Source organism: Brienomyrus brachyistius, chromosome 7 (genome assembly GCF_023856365.1).
Source record: "Brienomyrus brachyistius isolate T26 chromosome 7, BBRACH_0.4, whole genome shotgun sequence".
In the NCBI taxonomy this organism is placed as follows: domain Eukaryota; kingdom Metazoa; phylum Chordata; class Actinopteri; order Osteoglossiformes; family Mormyridae; genus Brienomyrus; species Brienomyrus brachyistius.
In genome coordinates this window covers 5,874,321-5,886,375 of record NC_064539.1, presented here as the reverse complement: position 1 = coordinate 5,886,375, position 12,055 = coordinate 5,874,321, and the positions used below count along the sequence as shown (strand labels likewise).

Genomic DNA, 12,055 nt, shown 5'->3' with positions numbered 1-12,055 from the left:
TGGCAAATCAACACCCAGACCTAGCGGGTCAGGTGATCGACTCTTATATGTAAAATGAAGTCCTGTGAACATATTTCACATTCACTGGATTGGCAGTAATGACCAGGCAGTTGCTGGTCCTAGAAGCTGGATCTCGTTTGACAGCCAAATAACAGAACATGACACGTTACCCAGTTTGCGAGGAGTAAGGGGAGAGCGACAAATGACACAAGGGCTCAGACTAGGTACTACTGTAGCCTAAAAAATGCAAAATAAAAAATGAAAAGTTTCACCCATTAGTAAACATTTTTCACACATCAGCATCAGTCCAATGTGTCAATATTGGTTGATGATGGTTCAAAGTTAGCAACAATAGAGCTAAAGACTACTGGCATAATGGAAATGATTGCATTGGTACACCTGCATGTACTAGGAATTTGTCTTGCCAGTATTAGTGCATATTTCAGAAGCTCACTACATTCTCCCAAGTCAGTGTGACTTTTCTGATGTCCCACTGCAGACATTATATGACATTTACGAGATCTTATGAAGTAACTTCACCAACATCAATTTCACTCCTGATTTATGGAGCTCAGAGTTTATCTGGTTATCGGAAATGGACGAAAAACATGTTTGCAGATAAATTAACATTACGCAGACTAAAAAAAACGTAGTCGGTTTACATGATGCCATTTCCGGTCAGACCTTCTGCTTGTAACTACCGTTATTTTGGTGAATAATTCTCTGTCTTAACTGCTATTGAGCAGGATGGGCTGATTTATAGATTTTTTCTTTAAGAGAAATGTGATTATACATTCCCATTAATTAGAATTAAGTGAACATGGTATCATTTAATTGGAATTAAGAGAAAGCCTTATCAAACAGCTACACCTAGGTCCTCACTAACCAGAAGCTTACAGTCGCATACCAGAACCACTATGCCTCCTGGTAGAGTCACAAAATAGCATCCGCCGCCCCCCCAGATAATTAAAAAAATGAAGGAGTTTTAGGTCACACTCTTACACCAAAATTACACCGTGCAGTATGACACAGGGCTATGTGTAAATTTGTAGGTGGTTGTAAAAACAACCACAAACGCCCCTTATAAAAAGAATCAGGTAAAGGATCGATAAAAAACAGAAATCAAAATGGTCTGTAAAAGTGTCTTCTGAGGCTTAGAAACAGAAACAAAAATTTAGTTTCAAATAAGCTAACATTAGTGACACAGCTGTACGTCACATAAAGCATTACAGAAAAACATCAAAGTTGCATTTAATATATTGATTAACGTCTGTCCATGCCCTGGAATCTGAATAAACTACGCAACATTATTTAGCGTGATTATTGCATCATTTCATACTTAGCTAGTATTGGACTTTCTTCTTCTACTGTTACAGCAAATCCTTATGGAGCAGTTCAAGTGATTACCATTTTGACCTAAATATCGTATATTTGAATGTCATGCTTTCCTCTGAGGGGTACTATTCCGAGCCCTCTCATATCAAAGCAAAGATGAGCTTTCAGAGGGAGCAGGATTTCGAGACATTTCTCTAGCGCGACGCTTTAGTGAAAAATGTAGCTGCCTATCACCCAGTACTGATTGGGTGGCATTAATCCTCGACAGCGCGACACAGTTTGGCGACGGGGTCACCTTAGACCCGCAGTCCTCCTTTGCTCTATCATCCCTAATGTCCTGAGGGGACTGAAACAGCTTTAAAAGACGTTTCCCCATTACACAGCTGAGTCACAACAAGATGAAAGAATATCTGTGTGTTTAGCAACAGAGGGACAGGTAGAAAATAAGTAATGTTAATTACTGGCAAAATAGAAAAATTCTAGTTCAGCCTGGTGGGACCATGCAAAAGCAAGGAAATGTTTATGCCCTACTGTATATAGCAGTTACTATTGACTAAGGACGAAAACAATTACGGTACGGCACCTAAATGGATTTACGGAACCAAAAACCAGGTAAACCAGCAACAGGATCGAAAACAAAAGCATAATCCAATGCTAAAATATCGGGAACGCTCAAAGCATACAGACACTTGGGTCAACAAACAAATGAGATGAAAATGATTATCTGGCCGCCTGATTAACTGATTAAAAATTCTCAATGTGACTACAGAGCCTGCAGTTGAATTTTAAAATCCAAAATATGCAGTCAGTGCTGGAATCACACACACATTTTTAAACAAAATATACATTCGGAAAGTTCAGATACTAAATCATTAATATCATTTTTTTACAATTAACCTTTACAAGGAAATTAACATTAACTCATAAAAATGTCACAGAACATAGTCGATTCAATATTCAGGTTTGTAACACTTTCAATAACAGGGGGTCAGTGAGCTACACTTTTTAATCAAATGTCAGCTCTCCAGAGTACGGGTCGCAATTTATAGCCGTCCACTTCGTTTTCATGGAATCAATGGCGCGTTCGGTGTGAGCAAGTGCAACGTATTTCTGCGATGACCCGACAGCCACACGTGCCAAGGAGCGTAGAATCTGGACCTTGTTCAAGATTCGGTGCATACTTTAACGGGAAAATGATAGCGAGTGTATATGCAGATGGTTTACAACATGATGGTATATATAATATACGGCTCAATGAATTTGCCAAAAGCAGATGCCGGGTGAACGGACTAGTGCGGTTTCAATGGGACAGTAGCATAATAGGCCTCTTGGCGGACATCTGTGGGTCGTAAAGAATGATATCACCCTTTGGAATCTCTCACAGGACTTCTTGTACAGGCAACCTGAGCAGTTGGTGGACGGCCTCTCGTCGTAAATTTCAGCTGGTGCGAAAACCGTACTCGGTTCCGTCTGGGGAAAGGTCGGGCGCAGCGTGTTATTCGAGTCTCGTGGCAAATGCACGACCCGAGCCTCTGCGACTGTCCCGTCCATCAACGATAGGCATCAGTGTAACGGGATGCGCTGCATGTGACAGATGGACCGTCTCCCCCCGGGACTGGTTACACAATCTTTTGGGTGGCATGGTAACCATTGGAGAAGATTCTGGATGGAACCGTCATGCCATGTGGCCAGAAAGCTCCAGCGTTTCAGTGCTCCAGCCTTGGCTTGCCGTAGAGCCAAATAACGACACCGCCACTGTAAGCTCCTTTCGGTGGTGAGGAATCCCCTTGCTTTGTTGCGAGTCCCATATTATCTATATTTTGTAATTATACATAAACGAGTAAGAAAGATGTTTTGCTCAAACAGGAAAATGGGCATTTTTGTTTGACGTCCTGTTGGGTGTTCAGCCCACATTAGTGCTTATGCTACAGGTTCCAGATGATCGCAGGCTTGAATGGAAAACTGACTTTGAAAGGATGAATGGATGGGTGGATCTCGGATGAATCCCCACTGATTATTCAATTATGCGCACGATCTTAGGCGAGACCACCTGAATGGAGACACAGAGGTTGCACTCCGCCTACGAGAACCGAACACGGCACAAACAATGACGAGATAAAGCTTAGTGAGCTCAAGGTAGATTGAGACATGTATCTGCTATAATACATAGCAGAGGAAGCTGGTCACGTGACGGTGCTCCCTTTAGAAATGTGTGAAAAGCTTTTGCGGGATCATGGGATTAATGTGTGAGAGGCCTTTATAATGCTCACTTTCACTGTTTCCTTTTCTCAGTGCCGTGTGCTTGTGAGTACCGTGTAATATAATGAATTAGGTCAGGATCGTTTCCCTTTCTTTATTTCCCTAAAAGGTTAAATTCATTACATGGATCCCCGATAAGGACCGGAGAGTTTCCAACAATTAAAACCAGGCTGAAATAGCGCAGAACCTGTATCTGAGTGCCGCCTACTAGTCTCAGTTTTGAGTTAGCTATGTGCCAGTAGGATTCTGCCCCACGGACTTCTGAATCCTTTAAATACGTACCAGTGGTTTCTTATTAGCAGAGAAATGATTTCTTCAAAGCATCAAATTAAGTTCCTGGATTAAATATTCACGGATCAATCGTAGCTGTAAGAGACACACGGGTGTTTTGGTGGCGGTAAAGCGGTATATCGTTTAAGAAGCTACCTTTACGGATGTCATATTTGCAAACGCTGAGAAGGCTGCTACCAAAGCACAGTCATGCGGGATCGTCATGATCAACGATACAGCGATGGCCTGTTGGCACTTAGCTGGCACAGGTTTCCATTAGGAACAGGCTCAATGAGGACACCCAAGGCTTGCCATATGAGCGGATGGCTACAGAGCGGACAGGACGATGGGAGGTAAATGCTTGAACTGGACGCATGGGTATGATTCACTACCTGGCACTCTCCCACAACATACGGATCACGGAAGGACGGAGGCGCCCATTTGGAAATGGGGCCTTTGTCAATCCATCCCACTTAAGTGATGAGGTGACGCGAAGGGCAAGTTAAGTCAGTCATGCTAAAGAAAACACAGCCGAGGGGTGGGGGGGGGGGGGGGGGGGGCAGGGAGAGTCGTGTATAAGGGCAGAGCGTCATTGTTTTTCCACTACAGCTTCCCACCGGGGTGGGACGATTCGCTCACTCTCGAGAAATGAGTGACTTAAGCGGAATTCCTTTTCGTTGGTTTAATTTTGCAAATTTTGGCACCCACTCCGCTAGGGAGGGTTGTGACAGTGGCGGAGAAATGCCAGCTGGCAGGGTCCCCTCCCCCATCAGGTTGCTATTGTTTATTAATGATCTCAACAGTCTCCTTGGACTGGTGCGAGGGCAACCCAGCTGGCAGGCCTGCTGTATTATCCACATGGGGGGGCCCCACTCTCCGAGTCCCGTCCCCCGTGTTCAGGCTCACCTACACGAAAGTAGCTCGCATCCAGAGACGTCCACTTCACGTTACCCTATTGCTCAATTTGAATGTTTCATTCGTTAATTGTACGAGACACTGAAAGGGCTGTTCAGGCTCACCATCCCACCGCTACTGGAGGTTCACAAGCATCGCCAATCAGCAGGACTATGTCAGCATATCAGTGACACAACTATAGTGCAACAGACACCCCTGAGTTTTTGGCAGTTTGAACAGGAATTAATTTTTAGACAAAATTTTGTTCCCACCAGAATCATACCTGCTGCATTTTTGCATCTGTCGCCTCTAACATGTTATTTTTTATGTTAAATATATCAAAAATAGTCATAAAACCGCTATCAAAAACTTGATACATGTGTAAATAAAATGACTCTTGTCCTAGTTGTAGCACTACATGCCAAAAACTGTATTTTTTCAGTTACATTTGTATAACTTATTTTGAATGGGCATATTTTGTATAATTCAATGGGAATGAATGTAAAAACACAAAATTTTGAATTAATGAAGATATTTATATATCTACAGACTGGGTATACCATGATTCTCTTTGAGATCTTTCAAAAACCTTTGAAAAGTTTATAAAATCATATTTAATTTTCTAAATCTAAAACAGATTATAATAAAAGAATACATTTCAAAAATGTATTAAAATGTATTAAAAATATATCTGACATGGTACTTAGCTATTTTTAAGTGGTTAAGGTAACAATACGATTCCGATAGATGTTGCACGCTAATAAAAAATGTAAATTCTCTGTGATACGTAAGGCAGGTGTTGCACATCAAGTGCATCCATAACTCCTGTTCAGTGGAACTGCACCAGGACATGACTGCAATAAATTATCCACATTCCAGCATGCTCAATCATCTACGGTAGAACTCTCGAAATATTGCTTTCCTTTGTGTGTTTTTTCTCCCTTTCTTATCTATTTGCATAACATCTGATCACTTGTATCAAATCATCCAAGGTAATCTGAGCATCTGATTGTTGAGACTCATACGTAAGAGTCCTCAAAAACCTCAAACTCTGTTGTGTGTTAGTACTGTTGAACTAAATATGAAACACCACCATCGCCCCATAAATCTAGCTATAACAGAACACTCAACATTGATAGCTCTCTTGTGCAGGAGTTGTACAGGTTAAGTAAACAGACTTGAATGATAGTAACCTGATGGTTGTTAGTTCAAGCTCTAGAAGGGGTTAGGTTCTTGTACCACTGAGTGATTTAATTGACTTGCATTGCTTCAATAATTATATCCTGCACGACAGGTGGGTAAGACGTTTTTTTTTCCCCCCAGACATTGCTTTTGTAAAATATATCAAGAATTCAAGTGGTAATTTTTCCAAAAATAAAAAGATTTTTTTTTTTTTGCTTTTATGAATATTCAGCACAAAACGCTAGCCACTAAACAGATACATTCTGGAAGTGCAAACCTAGTTCATCTTTGATCTCAAGGCTGCAGTTACCTGGCTGAAGATTGAGAGGCGAGCCATATTTTAAAGATTCACAATTGACATCTATGCCTTTGTTACTACCCCTGAGAGCTGAGCAGGTCTGTGGATGACCAGTTACTGTCTATACTCGTTTAGCAGATTTCAAAAGCTCATTCAATCCAGCTGTAGGTTCATTACATTTTTTTGTCAGGCACTTCTCTTGACACCTATAGCTGCTGTCAAATATCTACTGTATGTTTCTACGCTGGAGGATGACTACAGGTTTTCATATACAGATTTTATTGTATATTAAGATGTAGGACTACGCAATAGAGTACATACAGAAATTTGTCTTTCCAAAATATGCATTTACATAATGCTTAATTGCATTTACAGATATCATTCAACTTTTTTTTTACAAAAATAAATCATGATACATGCATATATTAATCTGCAGGGAAATATATTAAATGTTAATGTAAGAACTGTCATGTATATTTGCTTTATAAGTAGATATATATGTGGGAATAGTGCTTACCAGAATGCTCAAAACAATGGACGACAACAGATATGTAATTAGGATCTTGTCACTGAATTTGGAACAGGATACAGTCACAACTCTTGGCCGACAGCTTGTGTCTCAGAAAGAATAAAAAACAAAACATGCAAGTAAAGCCACACCGAAAAAAATAAAAGATTTGTCTGTCTCTTTGTCTGGCTTTGTCAGGCTGATAAAGCTATTGTCTTGGGAGAAAAAAAAAAGAAAAAAAAAAACACAAAATGTTCACAGAAGAAACACAGTTCTCCAAAATTTTGCTTAACATCGCCTGTGTTCAGGTTGAGAACATGTATTTTGGTAAAGGTATTTCTTCTTTTTATGACAAAAAATATGAAAGGGAAAGTAGTAGCTTCATTCCTCCAGTCAGTAGAGGTCAGTAGTTGATATCATGTACAATCCAGTCACTTCTCAATGGCCCAGCATAAACCCAAATGCATGCAAGAGATGTTCACAAAAGAGCTGTTGATAAATTCTGATGTACTACAGAGGGTCATTTTCTTATTAACCAAACCAAACAGGACATGTTCAGGCCCTAAAATAGTAGCAATCATTGGAGCTGTGAAGATTCTACATGATTTTACAGAACCAAAGGGAAAACATTTTAATTATGAGCATAATGTCCTGGAAATAAGTATGAATCCTTTGTGACAATATGGTAATTATGGCCTGAGCATAAGTTCAAAAACTTCACTGAAATAAGCATGACTTTACTGTGGAGATTTGGTCCACACTAGGGGTATTTTGTCACTGATGCATAAAGCTTGTCTTCATTAACTCCATTCACTGTCTGGTACCCAAAACACAATTTGCATATTGCACTAACACAATAATTCATTGCACTGTTACTCTGTCAACAGACAGACATGTAAAAATAGACAACTTCGATCTATGTAAAGATGTGTGCTAGTTTTGAAAGTCAAAAGCCTTTTTCAACAGACTACAACATAAATGCATTGTGATCCCTTCCAATTGATTATACAAATTACAGAAAGTTAGAGCAACATTGTGTGCATTGTGTGTGTATTACTAAAGTAAACGTGTTGCTTTGAAAAGAACAGAACAATTAAGTTATAGAATATTAAATTTGTGTGTGTGTGTGTGTGTGTGTGATTAAAATGTACATGGTCACCAGAAATATTTAGCTAGATTCCTTTGTCATTCATTTCCAAGATGAGGCAACATATACACTTCTTGTAAAGTTCAGGTGGTCTTTCATTCTCACTGAGACGCACATGGAGATCCTTCCTCAGCTGAGGCATTGGTGTCATTTTAGGTTTAGGTGTTAGTGTCATGAAAATTAGAACCACGTGAATTCGTTTTTTATCTTTAAGTCTAGATAGTACAGTAGCAATTAATACATCAAATGCCAAATATTTCATATACACTGAAGGAAGAAATTTATTAAAGAAAATAAAATGAACATTATAAGACTAAATTCTTGCGTGGCCATTATTGAAATGGCTCTATATAGTTTAATGACACATTCAATTAGTTTGTTGTTAATTGTAAATTCGAAAAGAAACGGTGAATGCCGCGAGCTCCCCCTACAGGTACATACCTTCTAGTTTACCTAAATTGTTTGAATAGGTTTATATATCTAAAAATAAAATAAATTGTAACGTTTATAGATATGTAATCACAGTATTGTATTTTAGTAACATTCAATCTGTCATGTTACTCTATATCATGTAATGATGGATACTACGATATAGCGTTGTTTTTGGTGGATAGCAATTCTTTTTCGCATTGTCTTTAACATCTATATATCTATCACACGCACTTACACAAATCATCGGCCATTGAGTAGTATATAAATGACAACACTGACACCGTGAGCGGAGTTCCCTGGTTAATGCACAGGGACACGTAAACTTCTTTACTGCGTGGTCAGTGTAGTATACGTTGAGAAATAAGACGTTAAGCCAAAGCACGAAAGAAATGAAGGCTTAAAAGGAAGAATATTAGAATACTTTAGTTAATGCTGGCAATGTCAGGAGCGTATTGCGAAGGCGCATTGTGATCGTACACGAAAATTCATACACCACGCTTCGGGTACTGAGTTTGTAGTCATCAGTCTGATTGATTGAGCATTACCCCATGTGTACATGTGGGGCGATTCATTTTCTTGAAATGTAGCGCCGGTTTCTTTTCAAACAGTAAGTGATTCATTACCACCTTGGAGAGGAGCGCAACTTCAACAAGCACGATCCCAGAGCTTAGCAGATGCACGGATGTAGGTACTTGTCAAAATAAATGTTGCAATATAGTACTAACAATTTAATCCAATTCAAACGGGGGAATAAAATATACAGATTTTCAAACCTATATAACAATCCATTGGCTTGCGATGTGCAAGTCGAAGGGCACCGGGTATTAAACCACAAGAATCGAATAATAGCTCCTCCGCAGCCAGATTTTTGCGACCAGCTCTATAGCAAATTTTTGCTGCCGCTGAGGGACGATGTGCCGGTACGTGGTTAATAAAAGGAGACTGCGTGGACTGAAAACAGATTGCGACTGCCCTACACTCCCTCTCTCCCGGTGCAGCGTTTACTAAGCACTGCTCCATTCATCCATTCTTTTTAGTGAAAGGAAAAAGAAAATACCCAAGGTTCTCGGTCTACGTGTACGTTTAAAGAAGCGAAAAATAACCGGCCATGAAAGTTTGCGCCTCGAATTAACAACTCACTTTATGCAATTGCATAAGCCTGCGTATAAACTTAGAGACATATATATGGCAATCGTTAATCGTTACTGCAATGAATTAAAATGGGGAAAAACACATATATTATTGTTGCCTTATAAATACAAATATTTGCAATGAAAGCTTAAGCTCCTACGAGGTAACATATTGTAATAGCATACCTTAAAGCGCAGATTAGGCGGTGGAATATCACGTACGAAGGCAGCCTTACCTAAAACCGATCCTCCCCAGTCACTGGAAGCCCAAGTCCCCGTTGTTTTATTCTGTTGACGAAAAACTTCTGCTGCTGGAGCATATGATCCCAGCTCTCATAGTGGCAGCCTGATCTCTGATGCTGGATTGCGGATGAGTTGGCAGTCCTTCTCATGCTCGGGGGAGAGGAGTCCTTCTCTTCGGCCGGGCTACGGGCATCGGCGTGCGGGGAGAAAGAGAGAGAGAGATGCGGCGATTGCCAGGAAAAAAAAGTGTATGGAGTGGAGTGCGGTCCAGCCGGAGGAGGGGATGGGGGGGATGAAATATCCGCTCAGACTGGACGCGATCCGGAGCGTGGAGAGAAAGAAAGCAAGCGCGAAAGATCAGGTGAAGGAGTGCGGTGGATAGACTGAGGCACAGCGAGTGATGTGAGCGCGCAAAAAGGGGAGAGAAACTAGGGGGAGGTGCTGAGATTACAGTTTAGTATTATAGAGGATGGCTGTGCTAGACAGTAAAGGGGTGGGACTGTACCACATAAAGTGAATGGGAAAGAAAACTGGGGAGGGGGGGACATGGGTGGAAAAAGGACTGGCCGATCTTGACGTGGGCTTTTTTGTTGATAAACATCGATTCAGCATCTTTACCCCTTAGGTATATAGCGAGGTACTGCCCGTAAAATAATCAGAATCATAAATACGCCCCAAGACGGGATGTTCGCTATATTGAAAATAAACCGAGTTTGTTAATATGAGAAGCTTCAACTCAAGCGAGGCGGAAAATATAGCAAACAAGGATGCATGGATGACCCGGATTTCTGTGCAAAATAACTTACAAACTCAGTCTGCGCTGGAAACGATGTGCACAAGGCTGGTGACGTGCGAGTAATGGCAAGTTTGCATTAAAAATGAGGAACACGTGCTGCCGCCCATTAATACTTTAAATAAGTTTTAAAGGAAAAGGCTGTTCGGCTTCGTCATCGTTCTGTAATTTGCAACACTGTATAAAACGCTGTGAATTATTTTTTTAAATGCAAACAAACAACATTGTGATCGATGAATACTGGGCACGTAATAGAAAAGGGGGAAACTATCCGGCGGACGCTGTCCAGGGACCTGACGACATCACACACGAAGGTGACCGCCGGTAAAGGTCAAATAATACACACGTCTATGAACAGCCTTGTAATGTTTACAGCCTTGATTTCTCACGGTTTCTACTAGTATTTTTGCTGCATCCATGAAACGCAGCGATGAAAAATGGACGTGCACCGCGATTTACGCCGTGCGTAACCGGACAAGGAGAGCGCACGTACGCCGGTAAAATAAGGCTTCCCGGCTCGGCTTGAAGGACACAAGCAGGATTGTTGACTGCATGCTGTGAAAACATTTTTAAAAAAGGAAAAATACTAGTACTGCTACGTCTATATTATAGCTTCAGCTACAACTAATAATAGTAATATAAATAAAGAATAAAACAATACATAATTACCCAAAGTATTATATAAAAATTTATATAGAGATTTGTTGAGGTTATTATTAAATACAACATTTGAAAAAGTTATTCCCCCCTTGTGAGTCTGTAAGTCTGATTTTAAGACGTGTGGAGTGCATATAATTATTCTGGAAAATCTGCCATGGAAATTAACATGTGACATGGAAGTGTGGGGCAAAAAACGAGAGGAAGTCAGCAATGGGCAGAAGCACAGGTGTGATGACGTGGTATTAATCTGGAAAGTGCAGGATTCAGTCATGGGCGGCGTCTCTCGTTTGGGCAGCTGACATCATTATCTAAGGGCTTTGCAAGATTGCCCATCTGGGAGGATATAGATTATGTCAAAATATGACTTGTTTGTGATATATTACCCTTTGTCTCAGATTCATAGGTAAAAAAAAAAAAGTGACAGATAGATATATAGCAAAATAAGCATGACCATTATCTGGGAGCAGGCATGACCTATCCTGAATTAATGGCAGTGTGGAAATTCAATTAAGTATGAATCAGCTCCTTATGCTTAATAAAGAAAAACTGTACACTGGGGTGAAAGCAGCATAGGGGCCCAGTCATAGAGCTTTGACACATTTCAGCATGTTCTGCAAAATGCCGTTGCCAAACAGAATGGACATTTGCGAGCCGTTTTTTTTTCCCCTCGAATTCTGCTAAATTGTTTGTACTTTAATAAGTAATATTTTTTTGTTCCACGCCATCAGATCACTAGATAATTCATAGTAGGAGAGGAAGGAGTTTCTGCAAATGCAATTACAGCCGATGACCCCCTAAGCCAATATCTCAGTTTTCTGTATTCTGTCAAATAAGAATAATGTGTAGGAACCAGGATATTCTAGGGGCTCTGAGAAAATATCACCTTGAGTGCCCCCCCCCCCCC

At 40.5% G+C, this 12,055-nt stretch overlaps 1 protein-coding gene across 1 annotated transcript in view; it reads right to left on the bottom strand.

The window, feature by feature from the left end:
* brinp1 (bone morphogenetic protein/retinoic acid inducible neural-specific 1) overlaps window positions 1–10,131 on the bottom strand; it is an 85,600-nt gene extending 75,469 nt beyond the window's left edge. Inside the window, exon 1 of the mRNA XM_049021421.1 lies at window positions 9,692–10,131. The gene's annotated coding sequence lies outside the window, so the exon portion shown is untranslated. The remainder of the gene's footprint in view (window positions 1–9,691) is intronic.
* Window positions 10,132–12,055: the final 1,924 nt, after the last annotated feature.